We start from the raw sequence: 24,995 nt of genomic DNA, 5'->3' as shown, positions 1-24,995 counted from the left end.
AGGAGGTGATTCTCCAAATAACTTGTACATAAATTCCCACCATTTGACCAGATTTCTAGTACCACAAATTCTTTTTTTAAAAAGAACTAGATGCTACCATGTAGCGACGGCCATTTTAAGCGTCAGCTGCTCTCAGCCCTCTTCTTCCCATTGCCCTGCTTTGCTTCCACCATTACCTTCTCTCCATAGTTTTGAGTCATCTGTATCCATTGGATACTCACATACTTGCATGTGCACACATGCCAAAAATGTAGCCATTCACAGTATTTGGATTGCACATGGATATCTCTGTGTATTAAGACAGTAGTAAGTCTGGCAGAGGTGAAGACAGCTTTGAAATTGAATGATCTCTCAAAGATGAACTCCAGTAATTCAGGAAGGAAACAAAAAAGGATGCCAGGTCATCATCTTCAAGACCTTCTGGCAGGCCACACATTTGCAGTAGTGTCCTTTTAGTAGCAGTCATAAGAGCTTAAAACTTATCTTGAATAAAAATTAAGTGGGACAGCTGGCCTTTCAACCTCTCTGTTCCCCTTTTCAGCCTCTGCTAAGCAAATACTCATTTTGGAGATTTTGATATGAATGTAACACAGTTCTCATGCTAATTCTGATTAAGGAGTCAGAAATTATATGTAAAGTGCCTTTGATATGCAATTTTACCTGTTAGTGACAGTTCTCCCCCAAGTGCTTGAGTACTTTTTCTTTTAGAAGAGAGTACAGAATGTTTAGAGTGCTTCATTCTCCAAAATACTAGGAAGGCTACTTTACAATCGGGGCCCAGAGTTGCAGGCAGGCTCATGCTCAGCTTGGAGGGACATTTTTGTTTGACCTCTGATTACAGCACAGCAGCTCTTTCCCTTCTTACATGCTCCTTTATCCTTTTTTTCCCATCTCCTCTTCTCCTTCTGTACTTTTCCAGTCTCCGTGTCTACATCTTTCCCATCCATCACCCAGTCACTGCTCTTATTAACTATATTTATTTCTTCCTGTTCTCCCACATTTCTACTGCTCTCCTCCTTCACTTTCACAAATCTTCTACTCACCTGCTCTTCTGAAACTTCCTTTTAGCTGCTGATGATATCCGTCGTCCTAATCCTGGTTCCTGGCACAGACCCACACTGCCCTCCCATCTCTGCCACACCTCCTTACTTTCCTACTACCAGTCTTTTTTAAATTCCTATCTCCTGCTACTCCTCCATCCCTCATTCTGCTCCCTCATGAGCTCCTCCTCTGCCTCTATTAAGCTGTCTACCATTTATGGTTTTTACATCTCTATATTCTCATCCTCACTGACCTCCAGCTGCCTCCTGTTGACTATGACTATCACTTCCCTTTTCTTCAGAGATCTCTCCTTTCCACACACATCATGCTCTGTAGCCTGCAGGCATGGTAGCCTGGGACTCATCCCTTGTCTCTTGCCACTTCCAGCTCCTCCTTCCTCGTATTTATCCCCTGTCTCTGAACTGCATTCAGTCTGGCTCTTCCTGCCTTGCTGTGTTACTATGATGCATGGACATTTTTCTCATCAAGTCACTTCCCTGTCTTTTCCTTCAGCCTCCCAAAGCTCTGCCCCACCTAATAGTCCAGCACTCCTCTATAATTGCTCCACACTTTGTTCCTAGCACCATGTTACTTTTTTGCTTTATTACTCAGTTGGGCCCCAATTCAGTAGAGCACTTCCGCAAATGCTTATATCCCACTGAAGGAGAAGGAAAGGGAAACCTTGTCCATTTCTCTTTAATCAGAATGATCCAGCGAACCTAATTCTGAACTTTGACACTGGTGCAATTCCATTGACTTCAATTGGGCAACTCCTGATTTACACTAATAAAGATTCAGCATGAGACCCAGGGAGGGAGAGGTGGAGGTTTGGAGCAGGCACCTGGATCTAATCCATTTGTTTTCTCCAAACCTCCAAGTTTGAAGAAAGAGAATTCTCAAATAAGAGAAAAGACATGTTTCTATTCAATAAATTCAGTTTGTAGCTATCTTAGGGATTCCCCACCTCTTGAATTTAGTTGGGGATTGGTCCTGCTTTGAGCAGAGGGTTGGACTAGATGACCTCCTGAGGTCCCTTCCAACCCTGATATTCTATGATTCTATTGGTGACTTAAGAATATTAAGCAACATGCTTCAGTCACCAGTCTCTACCTCCATGTAAAATGGTTAAATTTAAAAGAAAACAGTAACTCTTCCACTTGGAGGCATGATGCGCATGACGTGGCTATCTAGCCAAAAATTAGCAGGCATCAGATTACATACAGTAAATTCCTTACTGAAAAAAGCAGGAAACAACTGTCCTCATCCCCAGATACTTCTCCTATTCTTCTTGCTCTCCAGCAAGATGAAACTTTATTGATCTCCAATCCTAGATAAATATGTCGAGTCTTGGCTATCAGTTATCCCATGTTAAATAGTACCCTTCCTGATTTACAGAGGAAAATTACTTTTTCAGTGTGCAGATCAGGGCTTGTATACACAGTGGGGTAATGTGCCTTACAGGAATGTGATTTCTGAGTGAATTCATATGTTGTGCATTAATTGGTCCGTGTAGATCCTGCTGGTGTGCTCTAAAGGTTCTCAAGTGCCCTTTAGCATAGTACTGTCTCAAACAGCACCACATTAAAGCACACTAGTGCGCACCACCAGGGTCTACATGGACCAATTAATGCACAACACATCTGTGCACTTCAGAAATCAAACCCTTATAGTGCATGTTGCTGCTCCATGTAGACAAGCCTTAAATGACTTTAATAACTGGTTACTTCCAGTAAGTGTGTGGTACTAAAACAGCAATGGACAACTAATCTAGCACCAAGTTTTTTGAGCTTTACTAGACTAAGATCTCTACTTTCCCTCTAACTCTCCACTGCTTCCCACTCAGTTGTTCACACTGTAATACAGGCTGCTCCAAAACCCCACTCCTGTGAAGACTGGCAGCACTGATTCACAGAGGCCAGACAAATGACTCATAACTAAGACAGAGGGAGGATGAGAGAACAAACAACACGTGAAAGAAGTGTGGTCACACTGTGTAATGTGCTATTGGAAGGTGCTCAGATACAAGGTGATGAGCATGCTTTAAGACTCAATATAGAGCAGAACAGAAGAAAGCTAATGACAAAAGTGTCAGTGCTGGTAGTTCACCCCAGCCAGGGCTTTGTCAAGCCGGACCTTAAAAACCTCAAAGGAAGGAGAGTCCACCACCTCCCTACGTAACCCATTCCAGTGCTTCACCACCCTCCTAGTTAAAAAGATTTTCCTAATATCCAACCTAAACCTCCCCCACTGCAACTTGAGACCATTACTCCTCGTTCTGTCATCTGCTACCACTGAGAACAGTCTAGATCCATCCTGTTTAGAACCCCCTTTCAGGTAGTTGAAAGCAGGTATCAAATTCGCCCTCATTCTTCTCTTCCGCAGACTAAACAATCCCAGTTCCCTCAGCCTCTCCTCATATGTCATGTGTTCCAGTCCCCTAATCATTTTTCTTGCCCTCCGCTGGATGTTTTCCAATTTTTCCACATCCTTCTTGTAGTGTGGGGCCCCAAACTGGACACAGTACTCCCGATGAGACCTCACCAATGTCGAATAGAGGGGAACGATCACGTCCCTCGATCTGCTGGCAGTGCCCCTACTTATACAGCCCAAAATGCTATTAGCCTTCCTGGCAACAAGGACACACTGTTGACTCATATCCAGCTTCTCGTCCACTGTAACCCCTAGGTCTTTTTCTGCAGAACTGCTGCCCAGCCATTTGGTCCCTAGTCTGTAGCGGTGCATGGGATTCTTCCGTCCTAAGTGCAGGACTCTGCACTTGTCCTTGTTGAACCTCATCAGATTTCTTTTGGCCCAATCCTCTAATTTGTTTAGGGCCCTCTGTATCCTATCCCTGCCCTCCAGCGTATCTACCTCTCCTCCCAGTTTAGTGTCATCTGCAAACTTGCTGAGGGTGCAATCCACACCATCCTCCAGATCATTTATGAAGATATTGAACAAAACCGGCCCCAGGGCCGATCCTTGGGGCACTCCACTTGATACCAGCTGCCAACTAGACATGGAGCCATTGATCACTACCCATTGAGCCCGACGATCTAGCCGGCTTTCTATCCACCTTATAGTCCATTCATCCAGCCCATACTTCTTTAACTTGCTGGCAAGAATACTGTAGGAGGCCGTGTGAAAAACTTTGCTAAAGTCAAGGAATAACACGTCCCCTGCTTTCCCCTCATCCACAGAGCCAGTTATCTCGTCATAGAAGGCAATTAGATTAGTTAAGCATGACTTGCCCTTGGTGAATCCATGCTGACTGTTCCTGCTCACTTTCCCCTCCTCTAAGTGCTTCAGAATTGATTCCTTGAGGACCTGCTCCATGATTTTTCCAGGGCCTGAGGTGAGGCTGACTGGCCTGTAGTTCCCCGGATCCTCCTCCTTCCCTTTTTTAAAGATGGGCACTACATTAGCCTTTTTCCAGTCGTCCGGGACCTCCCCCCGATTACCATTAGTTCTCAGAGATAATGGCCATTGGCTCTGCAATCTCATCCGCCAACTCCTTTAGCACTCTTAGATGCAGCGCATCCAGCCCCATGGACTTGTTGTTGTCCATCTTTTCTAAGTAGTCCCGAACCACTTCTTTCTGCACAGAGGGCTGGTCACCTCCTCCCCATGCTGTGCTGCCCAGTGCAGTAGTCTGGGAGCTGACCTTGTTCGTGAAGACAGAGGCAAAAAAAGCATTGAGTACATTAGCTTTTTCCACATCCTCTGTCACTAGGTTGCCTCCCTCATTCAGTAAGAGGCCTACACTTTCCTTGACTGACTTCTTGTTGCTAACACACCTGAAGAAACCCTTCTTGTTATTCTTAACATCTCTTGCCAGCTGCAGCTCCAAGTGTGATTTGGCCTTCCTGATTTCACTCCTGCATGCCTGAGCAATAATTTTATACTCCTCCCTGGTCATTTGTCCAATCTTCCACTTCTTGTAAGTTTCCTTTTTGTGTTTAAGATCAGCAAGGATTTCACTGTTAAGCCTGCCATATTTAGTATTCTTTCTACACATCGGGATGGTTTGTCCCTGTAACCTCAATAAGGATTCTTTAAAATACATGACTAACTCTGCCATTACAATACGTCCTTCAGGTGATTGTAAAATAAAAGGAGAAGTGAACTGGTTTGTCTGGTTTCTTTATGATGGCAATAGAATCCATAGTGCATCTCTGAGTATCTCTGGGATATCTGGATAAACTCTGAAATCAGCTTACTCATAAAACATCCTCTTGTCTTACCTAAACCTGAGTAGAAAAAATAAATATGGGGAAACAAATATTTATTCAGAACTTCCTCTTACTATTTACCAAATAGGAAGCTGTCTTATGCCAGTTTCTGCATAGAAACATTTGTTGGCAGATTTACACCTGCTTTTATACCCATGTGTACAATAATCAAGGAGGGCTTCTTTACCTAAGTACTCATTAGTTTTCCATTAATGTACACAGATGTCCAGCGTCGGATACAGTAGGATTTTGTTTATCTGAAAGTCAAAGGGAGCACTGAATAAGTGTTTGGCTTGCGGAACTTAAGGAGAAGTGATGGAATTTTCTGTCTGAAATACTATTTGGCAGAGAGAAAGAGAGAGACTTTTGTGCCTAGCGATGTGGTATTTTTGGGTTCTGCCCACTGGCTCCATGAACAATAATACACCACAATATTGCGTTGTACAACATCCACCATACAAATTCTACCCTAAACACCTTCATGTAATTAAAAAACACAGCTACAATGATAAGTAATAGTAGAATGAGAAGAAAATTAATGGGTAGGTTTTTCAGATGAGATTTGAGAAGAGATTGAGAGTTGAAAAGGGAGAGAGAAACCCTCAGGTTTTTCCACGTGGCCAAAGTAAACTTTTTGGGTCAGGGAACAGCTTTTTGGTGTGTGTGGCGGGGGGGTGCCTGACACTCTTTAGGCGCTATCACAATAATAAACAATTATTTAAAATACAAAGAAAAGGGCTCTTTCACCAACAGTAGTGAGGTTGTGTGATTCTTTACTTGAGAATTTGAAGTGAAAAAAATTAAACTGTTTCAAAATGCATTTTGATACAAGATTAATCCATATTGATAATTACTGAGCAACTTGAAAGTAATAGAAGACTTCACCACTGTGGCACAGTTGGTATGTATATATTTTTTAAAATCTTCACATTTTCCTTTTCCATGTAGGAGGAAATGGGATGGGGAGAGAGAATACTGTACTCTTGTTTTTTGTTTGAATTACATTGATATGGAGAAGCAGAGGGAGATTACAAGGTAGCATTAATTATTTTTAACTGCCTTTATCTGTTCTCGTCTTTATAAAGAATGATTTTGTTTTGTTCTCCAGTGCCCTTACTTTTTTTATCATGGTATTTAGGAGTTGTTGCAAAATAAACTAAACAGGAACCACAACAGACACAATTACTCACCTCAAATTTTGCCTACCTATCCTACAGCAAAGTTAACATTTACATATGTTTGTACACCACCCACTGGTATGCAGCGCTAGACTGGAAAGGTTTTGTTAGTGTTGGCAATGCTTTCTTGAAGCCCGCTGCTAAGTCTATGTTGCATGCCTGCTTGAATTCCAAAATCATTGTACCTCCTCCTTAATCCCTGTTCCTTTTTTCTCTTGCTTTCTTTTTAGTTTACTTTGTATCTTGGGGCAATAAACTTCAAACACTTTATGGAAGTCAGGGTCAAAAAGCCCTGTTGTTTTGTGTTTTGCTAAACCTGGTTGTCCATACTGATACAGGGAACTAATTAGATGCACAGGCCATTTTCGGATCTGGCCAGCATGATCTGTCTCCTACCTGCAGTATGGGAATGTCTCCATCCGTTTCCTTCCAAATTTAGTTGAAAGTAAGTGAACTATTGTAATGTCCTCAGGTAAAATATGAAAGATCTCCTTTAGGAATCCCTAAATGAAAGTTTGAAGATTGAAGCTACCCACTGGATTTTAAGTTTGTCTAAATAAAAGTGTGGTTATAAACATGATTTTTTTAAATAGAGTTTATATGAGAAGCCATCTTATAGTCTCGTCATAGCTTTCTTTCATTAACCAGCTTTAGTCTCCAGTTACCTGCTATGTTAAAGGGCTCGAATAAGAGCATGCATTAAGATGTTTTCCCATCATACACACTCATTACATGTTTCTATTGAAATACCCTTGTGTTCCCATCCAAGCATTTTTCAAAAAGAGAAACTACAATTTTTGGACGCATTTTATTAGTTTCCAGCCAACAAGTCACCTTTCTTTTTCTTCTTTGCTTTTTTCATCTCTGCCTTCTCCTTTCCCCACACCTACTCCTTTTGAATTTTGTGTATTTTCTCTACCTGCTCCAGCACCCTCCTTGTTCCTGCCTTTGCTTCTCCTCTTATTTCTATGCACCGTCCCTTCCTTTCCCCTCTTAATTTCAGTGCCACCCCTTTTTTGTTTCATGCTCATTTTTCTTTTCACAGGCTCTTATTATGTTGTTCTCATCCTTCAAAGCCTTACTATGAAGTGCTGGAAATGGCTCCCTCTACAGCTCATCAATACTGATTCCTTCCATCATCCATCTGAGGATATGTTACTATAGAGAATGTAACGTGCAACCTCTTAAAGGCTCAGTGTACACTCTCATTAATACTCCTAGATCTTACTGGCCTTAGGAGCGACAAAGACTGCATTTAGTCCTGAGTTAATATATGGTGCCTGTAGGCACTGGTGCACCACCCAGTATCCTCCCCCTCTCCTCACTGTTGGTGTCTCTTCCCCATAGGTTTCCCCCTTTCTTCCCCTCCCCTCCCAGTCTGGTTCTTTCTTTCTCCTTGATTGATCATGTACCTCTGCTGTTCCTACATGCAGCTGTCCTGGCAGGAGAAAAGGAAAGAAGCTGACTAGAATCAGAGATTAGGATGATTTGGTTCAGTTCTGCTACTGCCCCTAGGAAAATACATGCAGGCTTCACCACAAATGTTTCTCCCACAGGAGGATTTCTAAAGTGCAGGTTGGCATAGGAAAATGGAGGGGTCCTTTGCTATGCTGGAACCTTGTATTTAGAAAATGAGTCATAGTATTGTCCCTCTTTTGTTGTATAGATGATTACCTAGGTATGACATTGCACCAAATGTAATTGTTACAAATACATTCCCGGTATAGGAATTCACATTTCCTGAATTATCCCACTTATCCTGTCAGTAGTCTTCTTCATTTCTCCTAAGTTAGCCAAGAACATGTCTTTGTATGAAAGTGCTACTCCATGGATGCTAGATGATGTAGTTTGAGCAGAGTGCCTGTGCCTCCTCCATCAATGATAGCCACAGAAAGGCCATTACACCAGCTCCCAGCACGAGCACCATGGTGTTCCCATGCTTGCTTGGGACAAAGGCACTTTCCTAGAAAGCATCACAAATGGAACAAAAGAATTTTAAGCCCAGAGCAGATTGTGAAGAGTTACAAAGGGATCTGACAAAACTGGGTGACTGGGCCACAGAATGGCAGGTGGAATTCAGTGTTGATAAGTGCAAAGTAATGCACATTGGAAAACATAATCCCAACTATACATACAAAATCATGGGGTCTAAATTAGCTGTTACCACTCAAGAAAAAGATCTTGGAATCATCGTGGATAGTTTTCTGAAAACATCTGCCCAAGGTGCAACGGCAGTCAGAAAAGCTCACAGAACGTTAGGAACCACTAGGAAAGGGATAGATAATAAGACAGAAAATATGATGCCGCTATATAAGTCCATGTTGTGCCCACACCTGGAATACTGCCTGCAGTTCTGGTAGCCCTATCTCAAAAAAGATAATTAGAACTGGAAAAAGTACAGAGAAGCAATAAAAAATAAGGGGTCTTGAACAGGTTCCATTTGAGGGCAAATTAAAATGAATGGGACTGTTCAATTTAGAAAAGAGATGACTAAAGGGGGATATGATAGAGGTCTATAAAATCATGACTGTGGAGAAAGTGACTAAAAGAAGTGTTATTTTCCCCTTCAAATAACACAAGAATACAAGTTCACTCAGTGAAATAGGCAGCAGGTTTAAAACAAACAAAAGGAAGTACTTCTTCACATAACGTACCGTCAACCTGTGGCACTTGTTGCCAGGGGATGTTGTGAAGGCCAAAAGTATAACTGGGTTTAAAAAAAAACAAACCTAGATAGGTTTATGGAGGATAGGTCCATCAATGGCTATTAGCCAGGATGATCAGGGATGTAATCCCCTGCTCTGGGTATCCTTAAATCTCTGACTGCCAGAAGCTGGGACTGGATGACAGGGGTTGGATCACTTGATAAATTGCCCTGTTCTGTTCATTCCCTCTGAAGCATCTGGCACTGGCCGCTGTCAGAAGAGAGAATACTGGGCTGGAAATACTATTGCTCTGACCCAAGTAAGACCATTCCTATGTTCTTATGAACAGCTCCTACGACCCTATAGAGCTGCTCCTTATGTTAACAGGTGAGAGTCCAGTCCCTCCCTGCTCTAAAATGTGTTAAATAATTTTCTTTTTCTTTCCTTGTCTTTTGCTAGCAGAACTGGTTTCACTGTGGGGCTGAAGGGAACAGAGGTCCTTCCACACTCCCATGAGCTATTTTCCAGAGGAGTTCCTGCATGGAGACTTTAAATTTAATATTAATAGCACACTGTCCAAGGAAAGTACAGTAAGATCATGCTGATAACACTTAGAGGTGGTGGCATAATCTTGCCATGATGATAGACCTGTTTTGGGCTACCTTTTTTGTACCACGATTAAAGTGATTCAGAATATGCTAGGTTGACTAAAGAGAGCTATATCTGTTTCTGACAGATGTTCCCCATGATTCCACAAATGTAACCCTGTCTGCAAGATGATAGAGCGCTTGTTTACGTAGGGAAGCTCTTAAAAATACAAACACAAAGTAGCATTTAGATCAGTCATTCTGATCAAAGTGCCGACGATTATTAGGGTGTAAAGGGAACTGATGACTCAACTTAGACACAACACTGCAGCGGTCTCCGAATTTCAGTTTCGTAGCAAATTCTTTTCAGGAATGTTTTTCGTTCCGCCGTGATTCAGATTTGTTTCTGGAGTGTACATTTTGTTTTATATTTCTTAACCAGGAGAGTGAAAGCAGCTTTTGGGAAAAGGCTACCAAACATTTCTGAATAACACTAGACACTGCCCTATACTTCCAATGGAAAGCTCGACTTTTTTGTGGAAGATGGTTTTGTATTTTATCTTTGTTTTCCCCCAGTTGTATCTGCCCAAAAATAATTTCTCTGTCCAGTCACCACTTAAAAAGTTCCTGTGTTGCAATTTAAAAGAACTTTCTGAATCAAATTGCAATATTTTGATCAGCTCCCATTCTTAGTAATTCCAGGCAGTGCACTTGCTGAAATTGGTGACTCAGAAACTGAAATGCAAAATATTTCTCTGAACGGTGGCCGGAAGTCAGCTTTGAAACCTGAAACAAAGTGCAGACCGCAATTTTATCTATTTATTATATTTGTAAATACGCTTTGTCTTCAGCAGTCATTTAGATTCCTTTTGGTAGAGCCCGTGTGATCCTCAGGCTGTACGATAAACCATGTCAGAACTGTCTGGCAGATCTAATTTTTGGATTAAAAAATGAATTCCTAGTGAATGATTTCATTGCCTGTAGTGCTGTCTGATTCTGTCACGGCATTTGATAGAACTTGTTAGAAGTATTAGGTAAGACAGGATGTTGGTACGTTTGAGGTCATCTAATATTAAAAAAAGTAGAATGGTGTGTGGTCTACACCAGTGGAATTGTACTAAATGGCATGGTTGCTTTTACACAATACACTGACATATTTAGAATGCTCTGTGACACCAGTAGGTCACATTTTAAGTGTGGAGAGTCTCATCATTTTGTAACAGGGTGCTCCATCTGCCAATGGAAGAAAAGGACAAGTATTAACCTTTTTTTACTGCGGCTCCTAGAGGCATGATGGGGTGTGGATAAACTGAGCAATATGGCTGTAAGAAGCTTCAAATTAGCATTTAAGCAAATGATACAAAAGGTACAGAAAGCTCCTTCGAGGCTAACTTTTGAAAGGAGCAGCTGTACATGCTCTAGAGGTGCTGGGAGATAAGACTTGCGTTCTCTTGCTGCTTCTCTCACTCTTATGTATTTGTACTGCTCTCATCACCATGGTATCCAAGGGTCTTGTATTAGTCAAGCCAAGCCACTCTACTCTATTTTCAAAGCATGACTGTGGGCAAGTCTCTGTTGGTTTAACGTGTGCGTAATATGGGGCTTGTATAGACTTTGTAAAGCACTTTGAGATCCAGGTATGGAAATCACTATATAAGAGCAAAGTAGGCTATTGATTTATTTAAAGAGCATTCAGTTCCCTTTGAAAGACTGGTGCACCAATAGTAAATATTCTACAAAGGAAGTAATCAAGATCCAGAGCTTTTTATTAAATACAGTTTACAATAAAATCAAATAAAAGCAATGCATATTCATACCCTTGTTAAAGTAATTCCTGGTGGAATGTTTACTGCTCCAAAGGATATTTATTTTGGTGGCGTGTGAGTGGGTGATATATAAAGCAATTATAATAAAATATCTAAAGAATTAGAATAGTCAGTTAATAAACGCAGATGTAATAGAACAGGAGTGGCCAAATTTACTGACCCTTCAAGATGTATAGAATAATCTTCAGAAGTTTGAGAGCCACAAGACATGCACAACCTGCCCCGGGGCTAAAGTCCTTACCGTCTCTGCAGGACTACACCAACCCACCACTGGGTAGAATCCCCTAGTCCCACCACCCACCGTAGGGCAGAAGCCCCAAGCTCCACACCCCCGACCAGTTTTGTAGGTGGAGAATTGGGGTGTACATGGGAGCTCCAGGAGCCAGACTGTAAAAGAGCTGCATTCGGCTCACGAGCGACCGTTTGGCCACGCCTGCTATAGAAGTAGAATATTGTTAAATAAAAAAATATTGTACAGAGAACCTGCTGAACTGAAGTGTTTGGTAGAAAGATTTGTTATTTTGTTATACAAAATAGATCCAAATACCTTCCTTGAACCTGGATTTGGGTGTGGATTTTACATTTAGTGGTATGGTCAGTATCTTTGTAGATTCTCCCTGAGCTCAGGATTGGAAATACATATGTTGGCACACTCATAGATTTGTCTGGCAGCTGTAGAACCCATTACCACTGCTTAATCTTCTGCATGTTGCTACTTAACCCAAATGAAAAAATTTGGAAGAATTTTTGTCTGTCTGTTGAAAGAGTAAAACAAAACCTTTGTTTGTATTGTAGCTTTTCATTTGGTCCAGTACTTTGAATGAGATTTCGCACTCTGTTCCACACAGGTTAAATTTGGACCCATCTTCATGTCTTTTGACCATGGTCATTTATCCAGTTAATCAACTCAGTGGGAGCCGGTGATGTGTTTAAAGATTCACCACATATCACTAGGCTGAATGTTTAAAGAATCATAACTGCAGTTTAACACCGTACATTGAGATTGGCTCTGGAGTTTAGCGATTGCTAGTAGGGCATCTGAGTTTTGGACTCGAGCATTACCTCTAAACCCTGTGCTGGCCGGAGCTGACAAACATTGTGGAGTCAGCATGTTGTGTATTTCTCCAGTGATCCCTCAGGCCAACAGGGGAGTGTGATTTGACTGAGCCGCCATGATAGTTGGCCTTGCATGGGGTTGAAGCAGAATGAGTGGAAAGCAGGGAGAAAGTAGTAAGAACAATCAGTATACTTCATTGGGGCCATAGCTAGCAGAAAGCAGCCTCCATTGCTGCTAGCCTACAGCAGCTCCTCTGGACTCCTGAGCTGCATAGTAACAAAGCTGACCATATTTTAAGAAGTTGGTTCCCCATTAGCCATGACTGTGCACTGCCTAAAGCGAAATTTTGCTACTGCTTATTACTGCTTCTTTCCCACTTGGAGAGCCTGTGACTTACCCAGATGCTCAGGGAACTGGGAATGACCTTGAGCCAAGTTCATTCTCAAATATCCAGGTGAGAGGGGTGGATTCTCCTTGGTTGACTAAACTTCTGTCAGCCGGGGAATAGTTTTAAAGGGAGCAAGTTGCTGCCTTGACAGTTCTGTTCTTGACTTCAGCTGGGAGGGAGAGAGTCCTTTTGGGCTGAGGATTTCCAGATCTGCCATGCCTCAATATCAAACCGCCATCTTTACACAAAATGCCAGTGTCCTGGAGGCTTTCAGAGAGATGGCGCTATGAGGGATACTCTAATCCAGCGTTTCTTGAATGCCTCCACCGTGGCCGCATGCGGCCACCAGGGGCTTTTCTTGCTGCCACAGCCTCCTGGGCAGTAATGGGGGTGGGGAGGGGCAAAGCAGTGGTCCCTCCCCTGAGGCTGCCAGGAGGGATTGGGTCCCGCCCCCCTCTGGAGAGACAAATGCTGAAGGAGCAGGCTGCTAATGAGTTCCCCACCTTCCCTGGGGTGGAGGACAGCAGGCTCCAGGCCTGGGCTCACCCCCATCCATTCCCCTCTAGCACCCACTGCCTCCCCTGACCTCCCATCCATTCTCCACATCGCCTCTGGTCACCACTGCCTCCCTACCCACCTTCCCATCCAGGGCTTAATTTGTCCCTGGGCTTGCCAGGGCTGAATAAATCTGCTGCTGTGAAAAGTGATATTTGTATGTTTGTTAATAATACTTTTCACAGCAGCAGACTTACTAGCTAGCAAGTCTTTTAAAAAAGCAAAATAAACAACAAAAAAGACAAGAACATGCAAAGCACCTTATTTGTGTTCTGTTTAGGTCCATAAAGAATAGAGACAAGTGTACATTATTTTTATTAGAGTTTGCAAAAAATCCCAACATAAATAAATTGCAATGATTTGGACATGTATATGTGCATATTTATGTGTCTTTCCTAAACTTAATTAGGAATTTTAGTTAAAATTGTAACAGTGGCCACCAGCAATAGTTGGTGGCTTCACTCTGAGGCCACCAAAAATTTTGTTGTGAGAACCCCTGCTAATCAACAGGTACTGCCATAGAATACTGCATGCAATGACTGGGAACAGATTTCTCAAACTATCACCCCTTTCTAGCTATTCGGGTTAGTAGAGTCCCTCTCACATCCACCAATAACTGAGATATTTGTCATTTTAAAACAAAATCAGAGGCTATCCAAGCACAGGACCTGGCAGACTCCCTGCTTGAGACCATGTGGAAAACTGTTGACATGATTTCTCTTCCCTCTAGGCAGCTCTGCAACTTGTAGCTGCCGAACTGTTTCTCATGTTCCTGTTTGGGCTTGTTCAGGAGGCCGACCTTTCCCCTTGATAAGCCAGCCTGCTACACATCCAGTGTCTGCATCCTTTGGTGGTTTGCACATCTAGTGAGGCATGGCTGTTTTCTTCTGGATTAGGCCTGTAAACCCATCTTCTGTTTTATCCATTCCTCCTCGTGGCAGAAATGGATTTATGAACACAGTGCTGCCAGGGCATTTTCTGCTTTGAAAATCTCTCTCAGTTCTTTTTGGAAGAATTTTATTATTGGCTTTATGTGTAGCAAAAATATCCATCTGCAGATAAGTCATTTTTATAGCAGTGGGAGTTTCAGCCACGCATCTCCCAGTCAAGTCAGTGGTAATCAATGCTAAAACCTCACACAATACTTTGAACATTTGGGAAACAACGTACAGTCAGTGCTACAGACACAAAATACACAGTACAGTAAACCTGATCTCAGCTCAGAACTAATTATCTGTTTATAAAAATTCCCCTGCTTGCCGTTTTGCCGTTAGAATCTGGCCTGTAAGATTTATGACTTTGGCTGAAATGAAGTACCATTTCCTTTTTCTCAGCATTAGTGTGCATGGCCTTATTGGCTTTTCTTTTTAAGTTCACACAAGTTCACACAACAGAGAATTATTGTTGAGCCCCTTTCCTCTCATGATTGTACTTTTCATTGCAACAGAATGAAAAATAACCCATAAACTGACATCTTAATTTTTTTTAAAACTTCCCCAGCTTAATCTGAGAGTAAAGGTGGAGAGATTTGGCCTGATTCTGAATTTGCATCTATTTTTACACATGGATAACTCCACTGACTTCAGGTAGAGTTACTTTTGATTAGCACTGAAATCAGAATCCAGCCCATTGGGCAAAATCTACTCTTTAGTTACATTCATTGCAACCAGTTGACATTACTGGCTTTCCATTAAAGAAAAGAGCAGTATTTGGATGATAACAGAAAAGATGACCTGAACTGGCACGATTAACAGATGAGTCCAGCAATATAAAAATATTATCTTTTGGTCTCCTGTAGTACAGTATCTATCCAATTAAACTGCATTCATCACTGTAGTCGTTTGGGACCTAAAGTATCTCTGTACTATACTTTGCCGCACATCTACTTCCTTAGGTGTATTCCTAAACTAAAACATAATTCCTTAACAATGTTAGTCAGATGTGAGCGGGGGGCAGAATTTCATTTCAGATAAAACATTGCAAAATTTTACAACTTTTTGTTTCAATCTGTTTTTCCCTTAGTTTTACCTACCCTAATTTTAAGTACATCTGTAGGCATTCAACTGATAAGTTAATGGAAGCTATGTTCAGCCGATTGTGTAACTTTTTTGGATTCTCAAATGTTTATCTGACTTGAAAACTATCAGATTTCAGCCAAATTTGAAATTGTCTGAAATTCAGCTCTGCTTTTGTTATAAACTGCTGGGCCACAGCCATATTTCCCGCTTGTGTTTAAACAGTTATTTTTGTAGTTGAATTATGGCTTTATAGAAGATTGACAAAAATGTCCTAGAAAACCCTTTTTAAAAACAAAACGTGAAAGGGGACATGGTTAATACTTATACTTACCTTTTTAGGTTTTTCATCTTCCATGGCATTTACAGTGCCTCTTTCATGTGTTAAAGTTTATTGGGGAAAGTGGCTTCTTGAGTGGTCCATTCCTTTTTGGGACTGTTTATTTTTTGTAGAGTACTTTTAAAAGAAATAGTTGTAAATGATCAGTTAGATTATGACAAGCATTGAAAATATTCAGCCTGCAATAGGACTTGAAGTAAATCCATGTGGTCTACATGTGCCATGGAATGAATCCCAAAGCATAAGCCCAGTGGGCTGTCATTTAGCAATGGCATGAAAAGTGTAGAGTCCTAATTGAAGAGATTGAAAATACTGTCAAATCCCACATCAGACCTGGGACTCCAGTTTTGGTAACAAGATTCTGTGGTAGTTTTAGTGATTTCAGTCTAGTCTCCAATCCATCTTACTTTGGCATGTTAGCGTTTTCATTAACTGAACTCTCTAGCCCTTCTGGAGAAATATATCTCACAACTGAATCATTTGTCAAATTTAACATGATTTTCTGTTTATCATGTGGAGGGGTTACTTACAGGATATATTCATTCCCCTTTTCAATCTAGTAATTACTTCTCTCATAGATCATGCTGCTGTGGGGGTGTAGTGTTACAATGGAAGTGTTTTATTTCAAATATATTCCTACATTAAAATATTCAAGGTTATATATCAAGTCTTACAAGTTTTGAGTCATGTTCACCAAAGGTAAATTCCACCTCTCTTGCCCTGTCTGGCTGGTGTATCCTGGGAGGAATTTACTCCAGAAGAGGACAGATGGTGGAAAACCTGCTTCCCTGCCTTAGAATTTTCCACTTGGGACTGCTGTGTGCTGTTGAGCACAGTTCTGACTGAAGAATCCAGTTAGCTGACATGATACTAAAAACAATTTAGCAGTCAATGGAGACCAGGACCAATTGTGTTTCAGGATCAGGTCAGCTGACAACTGTTCTGAGCAGTTTAATCATGGTTAGATGGTTAGCTGGACTGGTCCTAAAACACAGTTTTCCCTGGTCTGCACTGACAGCTAATCATGCTTGGCATCGTCTTTACTAACTCGATCGTTTGTAACAGTTGTCCAGATAGGGTAACATTGTACAGTGTGGAACAGGTCTGAGTGTGGGGAGCTTTAATTTGTGGTCTGTGCTCCCTACCTGCTGAGGCTGTTGAGGTGATGCACTGAATCAGTGCTTCTCCTGGCTGACCTGCACATGCTGTCTGCCCAAGCTCCTTGGGTGTCCTACCTGCTGGAGAGGAAGTTGCAGCCATTCTCTGATCTTGAAAGCTCCCACCATTCATACTTTCAGCCTGGGGTGCCCTCTTCCAGGTGCTAGTACACACAAAATGTAAGTTTTGGTTGAATTTGTCCCTTTGAATCTAAATATAATGAGACTCTAGTAGATTGTTATATGTACGTGAACATTTTTTTAACCAAAAAAAGTAAGATTATTTATCTCCTCTAAAATGGGATGTCCAAGCTATCTCAGATTTTCCTATAGGTTTCAGGGTGGGCTCTGAACTTGCTAGAAATGAGAGTAATTAATTTTTGGAACAGTTTACTAAGGGTAGTGCCAGATTTTCTTCCAGCGCTGGATATTGTTAAATCAAAATTGGAAGTTTTTCTAAAACATGCTCTAGGAATTATTTTGGGGAAGTCTTATGGCTTGCGTTATACAGGAGGTCAAACTAGATGATCACAATGGTCCCTTCTGGTCTTGGAATCTGTGATAAAAACCAACACTGTTACAGATGTCTTCTGAACCCCAAATAACCCTTTCTTCAGTTAAAAAAAAAAACTTTTTAAAGAAAAGTTACAATAAAGCCATTTCAACCAAAAAGAAATATTCTGCACTTTTCCACAAAAGTCGCATAGAATGTGTTAACAATGTTTTCTTGTGTCTGTACAGCACTTAACAGATTGGGGCCCCAATCTCAACAGAGACAACTAGATGCTAGTGTTATAAATATTAAATAATATAAATTGAAACGCAGACCTTTAGAATCCTCTGCTTTTCTTCACACCTCTGTGATCATTGCTGCCCCTCCCTGTCCCAGTCTTTGGTCTCTTCCCTCTGCCAAGCCATTCACCTAACCATGCCTATTAGAAACTTGTTGATACCGTTGACATAGGTTTACTTGTCTTGCTTAGATGTTATATTTATATGTAAACACAACTGTATATTTATTGCTGTACTTCCCTTTACTCACTGTATGTCTAGAAGCCACTCTAATTATGGGCAAACTAGGCAGCTGCTTAGGGCAGCTTAGGGGTGGCTGTGCCAAACCTGAGCAGTGCATGACCCCATGTGGCACATCACAACACCATTATTGCACAGTTAGGGCCTTGTTGCCCATCCCTCATGAATGAGTAGCGCTGCAATCTCCTGGCACTTGGCCCACCCAACCTTTACCATAACTACCAAACCATCAGAAGGCTCAACACCCCCATCCCCTTGAAAGTCTGATGTATACCCCCCAGTTGAGAACCCCACCTGAGGGGGGGGGCACACTGAAGTTTTGCTTTGGGTGGCAGAATGTCTTGAGCAGTCAGTCAGTCTGTCTTCAGACTGATCAGATTGGGACAAGGATCATACTGGCTCCTATGTTTGGAAAAGTGTCTAGCAAACTCTGGATACTACCAGAGTATATACAGAGGTGAGAAAACTATGGCCCATGGGTAGTGTCCAGCCCATCAGACCTTTTAATCTGGCCCTCGAGCTCCTGCTATGGAGCGGGATCAGGGACTTGCTCTGCTCCAGCTAGGGAGCAGGGTCGAGAGCTTGCCCTGCTCTGCAAGTGCCGTGGCTCAGTGCGGCTCGTGGAAGCAGCGGCATGTCCCCCTCTGGCTCCTACTTATGGGGCACGCAGGGGGCTCTGCATGCTGCCCCCCACCCCGAGCGCCACCCCCTGCAGCTCCCATTGGCCAGGAACCGGGACAGCACGCAGAGCTGCCTGGCCATACCTCCGCATAGGAGTCAGAGGGGGGACATGCCACTGCTTCTGGGAGCTACTTGAGGTAAGCGCTGCCCCGAGCCTGCACCCCTGGACCTCCCCCCGCCCCACCCCCCCAGCACTCTAATCCCCTGTCCTAGCCCTGATCCTCCTCCTACCCTCCAAACCCCTTGATCCCAGCCCGGAGCACCCTCCTGCACCTCAAACCCCTCATCCCCAGCCCCACCCCAGAGCCCGCACCCCCAGCCAGAGCCCTCACCCCCTCCCGCAACCCAACCCCAATTTCATGAGCACTCATGGCCTGCCATACAATTTTGATACCCAGATGTGGCCCTCAGGTGAAAATGTTTGCCCACCCCGATATAATACAATATATTGAAAGTCTAACTCAGAAATAAATCTTTTTAAAACACCCGTTTTAGCCTGATGCTTTATCCTGCCAGCTGAGGTGTTATGGTGTGTTGTTGTTATTTTACTGTATTGTTCAGTACAAACTCAAGCCCCAAGCAGTATTGTCAGCCTGACGTGTTCAAAACAATTACAAGTCAGGCTCCAAAACTCATGAGATTGTCTTAAAAAATTATATTTTTTTCAGTAATAAATTTAAGTTTCTTTTCATTTGCTTTCTGAGCCTGTAAAATACACCCAGGGCCTACATTCAAGCTTTCCTCTGCACCTATGAGAACCAGAAACTTTGTTTTTTATGAAAGCTGAGATTCTCTTGTACATACATGACTCGAGTACTTGGGTCTTTAATAAAAGCTCCAAATACTATCAGAGTTGGCAACACTGCCCAGTCTTGTAATTGGATCCCCACAGGAATCAAGGACTGCCCATGCAGATCTGATTGCAGGATTGAGGCCACTTGGTAAGACCCCTGGAGGCATGGACTACATCCTCCTCTGGGGGTGGTACAGCACTGAGCACCCTGATTTAACTCAGGAAATAACAGAAAATGAGTGGAAAGTTTTGTTCACTAGATCATTTTTGGTCCTGGTTCTCCATTTCGTGTATGCTCTGCTTTTTCGTATCTTATGTTTGAGTTTTGTGTTTTCAGGAAAACTTTGCTTTAATCATTCCCTACTTTCACAAAGAAAAAGCCTATATAAAATCGAAACATGCAACAGAATATACATTGAAGAAATCATAGTGTAGGGGCTTACGTTTCATCCTCCCCTGGTCTGACCCCTGGGCAGAGAGATTCCTGCTTTCATGTTGTAGATCATGTGTAAAACCTGATGCTTTCTGGCTCACCCTGTGTAATATAAGGCTATCTCAGAACACAGAGAGAAACAGAGTGAGACATTTGCAGAAGGGAATGAAATGTTTGGGATGTGGTCTCATGCTTTTTACAGCAGTGAACATCAATCATACCTTCCAAGAACAGGGTAGCACTGAAAGTCTCTTTTTTTCGTTTCCCCTTCCCTCCCTCCATCTCCTCCTCCTGCTTTCCCAACATACCCGTAGCAAGTGTAATTTTAGCGTGAAAGTGTCATTTTCCCTTGAAAAAGCAGAGACCTCCATTAAATTTTCTAGTTTTGTTTCTTGCACTGAGACAATGACAGTTTCTTTTTTGTTTTACAAATGATTGATTTGTGATTTGACAGAGTTAATATTTGTATTATATTTCCATAGTTTTAGAGTCCATTTGTGATCAGAGATTTCCCCCTCTTCCACTGCTTCCCTAGTCTGTCAAGTTGTCCTCCCTACAATGAAATTAGAGGAAAATTTTATAAATTAAAGGGGCACTGTCATTTTATTTTTACCCTTTTTTAGAATATATGTGTTCAAAAATAGCAGGTATGAGCATCAGCTGACAAATCATTCAGCAAGTCACTATCCAGAAGATTTAACCTATTTCCCATGAGCACTTGTGTACAAGGTTTGCATTTGTGGTGTTCAATATTTTTCAAATTTTGTGTTACCAAAAATAATTATCCAATTTTTGTCCAACTCTGACAAATTTTCATTGATTTTTGAGACCAGCTTAGAGAGCTAGTCAAATCTTTTCCCCAAATTTCTGACACATAGATTTTAAAAAAAAACCAATCTTCTTGTAAAATTGTTTTTTTGTTTGGATATTTTCTGTTTTTAAGAGCTCTAGTTTGGGACGAGTACACATGTTACCAATGGTGAATGATAGGAACATGCCCCCAAACCTCTTATTATCCTGTTGAGGTCTCCTTCAATCCAGTAGCAAGTCTTGTGAATTTTCACTTGTATGCTCTCCACAACTTTATTCATGCAGTTGTTTTTATGGGCAGATGGGATGGAGACAGTTGAAACCTCTAATTGTAGAACATAAGATGAGGATTTGGAGAAAAGCTAGTTGCTTTTTCAAATTTCTAATTATGATGAGCTTTCTAAATTTGAAATTTCAAAGTCAGATTTTTTTAAGTGAATTGTCCCTCCCTCCTGTTTTTTCAGCCCGTTCTACTTCAGAGATAACTCCCCCTTCAGAGTCAATTCACATGTCCTTTATGGGTAAATCCTGCTTACTCCACTGTGGAGCACAGTGTAGGGTGGGTCTTGGGGAGGCAGTGCAAGCTATGTACACGCTACTCACCACAGGACCCAGCTCCATGAGGATTCCCTGCACACAGATGTGCAACTGTTTACGTGTGGCAATTGATCAACCTTTACGTGTACCTATCTGTCATTCTTACCCCACCTAGTGGAGGAGCCAATGGTACAGTGGCTACCCTAGCTATAAAGTTGGTGTACTGGGGACAGAGTGGCTTACGGGAAGGATTTCTTCTTCCTCCCAGCCTAATTGTTTGGCCTGGTCTCTAAGGCCAAGATATGGGCTGTAGTTCTCTTTCATTTCATTGACTATGTTCATCTGTGTTCTCAGAAAGCAATGCTGCATTGGTTTACATACCATTCCCATTCATAAAGATCAAAATCTGTAGAAATTAGTGAGCCCCTAGCTCATCAGTGAAAGTTTTCTATTGCCACTGACCAAGTAGATTTGTCGAAGCCTCTTCTATAAAATCACTTTTTGTTAGAAACTGACTTGCATAGTACAGATTATTTTTTATTTTTTTGGCCATACTCCTTGATCAACCTTAATATTTGGTGTCTCAGATGAAAAGGAATAAAATAATAATTTAACTTTCCTTCCCTGAAGCCTTCTAGAATAATGCTTAAACAAAAGAACAAACTTCAGGCAGCAGTTTAAAAATCCCAGATGAAATCAAAGCTAAATTTTGGCAAACTTCAATATTAACAGTTCTTTAAATCCTCTACGATCTGCATATTACAAAGATTTTTTTTAAATACTCCTGCATGTGTGATATGCACAGTTCTCTCATTGGATATAAAACTGACCTCTCAACAGAATCACAGAAGATGGAGATATCAGTCACTTTATACTTTGTAACTCGCCTTGTGCTTATAATGACAGAGGAAAAGTTTGTTGATTTTGCAAATGGCCTTACTCCCATCACCAAGATTACAGAAAACAAATTCATTATTTGTATTGCGGTGGAACCGAGGTGCCCAAGTCATAAACCATAGTGGGCTAGGTGCTGTACAAACACAGAACAAAAAGATGGTCTCTGCCTCCAAGAGCTTATAATCTAAATGTAAGACAAGAGGCTATAGCAGGGGTTGGCGCTTCTCGCAGCTCCCATTGTCCAGGAACAGAGATCCACAGCCACTAGGAGCTGTGGTTGGGCTGAGAGGCGTGCCTCCGGATGGTCAATATAAACAAAATGTCTCGCGGCCCACCAGCAGATTATCCTGATGGGCCATGTGCCAAAGGTTGCTGACCCGTGGGCTACAGAATAGGCATAAAGTCTGATGGAGCCACAATGAATTGAGAAATATGCCAATAATTCTGGCCTACATAAACACCTTGAAAATACCTGGTTCCTTCATCTACTTCTGATAGTCAACAGGCAAGAGCCCTATAGCCTGATTTGTGAAGATTCTCCAGGCAAAAGAATGAAAACGTATAAGCCAAAAGTAACATCTAATGGAAATTTGATGTCTGAATTTTAATTATTGTCTTCATTTTGGTTTAGGTTTATATCAACTGAGCTGTCAGAAATTTGCCTCATCAAGCTTGGGTGGTTCACGTCTTAATGGATTGCTGTAGCCTCTTAATTTCTCCACTCATCCAGTTCCCGGCATCGTGAGAAGATTAGCCAGCACAGAACCTAGAAAAATTACATGTAAGTCTTGATTCAAACTCCTCTTCCATAAAAAAAGTGTAAAAAGAATTAAAATGTTTCAGACAAAAAAGCAAATAAGTCATAAGTCAAGCAAATTTTAAATGTCATAAAACATTAGGTTGTGAATAGATGGATATGAAGTCCTATGGCTGGCTTTGTAAACTGAGCTGTGACTGTAATTTTGTCATTTTGAAGGATTTCTGAGTTTTCTGCTTCCATCGCTGACTGTGGCAAAAAGTGCTTTAAAAATAGCTTAAGTATTTGTCTGAAAAGTGTGCCTAGGTTTTTGCCACTTCAGGATAACTTATTTGTGTCAAGTATCAGGGGGTAGCTGTGTTAGTCTGTATCCACAAAAACAACAAGGAACCCAGAAAAGCTTATGCCGAAATAAATCTGTTAGTCTTTAAGGCGCCACCGGACTCCTTGTTGTTCATTTGTGTGTGTGTTTTAATTGTTCTTATCTCAGTGTTTCAATCCTGCATATGCATGCTCTCCCAAAGCATACTTGAACCGCTCCTCAGAGGCTGATTCAGATGGAGTCTTTGCATGGTAGTATTGTCGGTGTTCCCTAGCTTCTGCTTGGTGAAACCACAGTTTTCCCTCCCATGCTTCGCTCTCCTTCTTTCTCGCCTTCTGTTCTCATTGTTTTGTTGACCAATGGAGAGTGCTAACACAGTGCCTTTATAGCTTAAGCCTCTTCTTATCTCTGTTGCAGCTCCCACTTCTTCTCACTTACTCAGCCCCTTCCGTGTGAGGATCTCAATGGGGCAGAGACTAGTTAAGTGGTTTGCCAAAGATTAGGTTTTTCTGTAGTATCTAACACAAAAAATCATACAAGTCAGTGGCAGAATTGGGCAGGAATAGAACCCAGGAGCCCTGAATCCCAGTCCCACCTCTAATTGCTGGACCATACTCCTTCCCCTGCTGTATGCTCGTGATGTAACAATGGTAGAAGTTGTACATCAGCAATGAGCGTGCACACAGAGAATATAATTGTGTTGTTTACTGTTGATTGCTGTAGATGGTAATGAGGTGGACAAACCCCCAGTAGACCAGATCAAGCAGGGATCAGTGTTCTGCCCTGGAGATAGGGGCTGAAACTCTGCAGGGAAGGCTCCCCAGGTGGAGGAAGTGGGCTGTGGAGTGCTGCTGCCCTGACCCAGGAGGCAGCGTATAAAATGTGGGCGGAGCGGTCCCAAGCCGCGCTTGGGAGAAGGCTGGAGTTGAACTGTATCCTGTTAATTTCTTTGTTGATAAAACCAAATGTCAGGGAAAGGTGTGTGTTTTGTTTTTGGGCTGTGTTTTAGTGCAATTTGAGGAAAGGCGCACACCCGCCCATAGAGACAAATTTGTGCATCTGATCTTCGTATTTTTTAATAATGCCCCACATCAATTATGCATTAGAATCTTGTACTAATGAATAAAAAGGGAAAATGAAGAACTATAATAGCTAATAAAATACATAGTCCACTTTAGTAATCAACTGAAGACATTTTGGGGTCTTTCATACTTGTTAAGATGCTCCCCACTTTTGCCCATTCTCACTTTTGGGAGCAACAATGCAGCTCCCTTTTGATAAGACTGGATCTTGCATTGCTTATGATCCACACTCCTCTCTGCACAAACATGTGACAACTAGCAGCTGGTCAAATAACTCTACCATAAAAACCTTAAGGGAATCCATGGAATGAAAAGTCATACTGGCCCAAGGTCTGGGAGTTGCTGTAGTCTGTATAAGGACATCTGCCATCCGCGCTACTCGTGTCCCCATCAGGAGACTTTAAATCTTACTCTGATCTTGGCAGTATTCATGCTGTTATGGCATTGAATGTTTCAACATACTAGGTATAAAGTAAGCTAAAGGCACAAGTACGAATTTTACCATACTCATGGGGAGATGGGGATATCTGCAAAAAATCTCCCTAAGGGACCAAGAGTATAGTATAGTTTTAATAAAAACAGGCTATCACAGGAGTCATTGGAACCAGGAAAAACTGAAACTTAACCTGCTTA

General features: G+C 41.9%; 1 protein-coding gene across 1 annotated transcript in view; it reads left to right on the top strand.

The window, feature by feature from the left end:
- BACH2 (BACH transcriptional regulator 2) overlaps positions 1 to 24,995 on the top strand; it is a 267,192-nt gene that overhangs the window by 129,319 nt on the left and 112,878 nt on the right. Inside the window, exon 3 of the mRNA XM_074948120.1 lies at positions 22,833 to 22,982. The gene's annotated coding sequence lies outside the window, so the exon portion shown is untranslated. The remainder of the gene's footprint in view (positions 1 to 22,832; positions 22,983 to 24,995) is intronic.

The sequence above is a fragment of the Natator depressus genome, chromosome 3, assembly GCF_965152275.1.
Source record: "Natator depressus isolate rNatDep1 chromosome 3, rNatDep2.hap1, whole genome shotgun sequence".
NCBI classification, from domain to species: domain Eukaryota; kingdom Metazoa; phylum Chordata; order Testudines; family Cheloniidae; genus Natator; species Natator depressus.
This window is presented reverse-complemented; position numbering and strand designations above follow the sequence as displayed.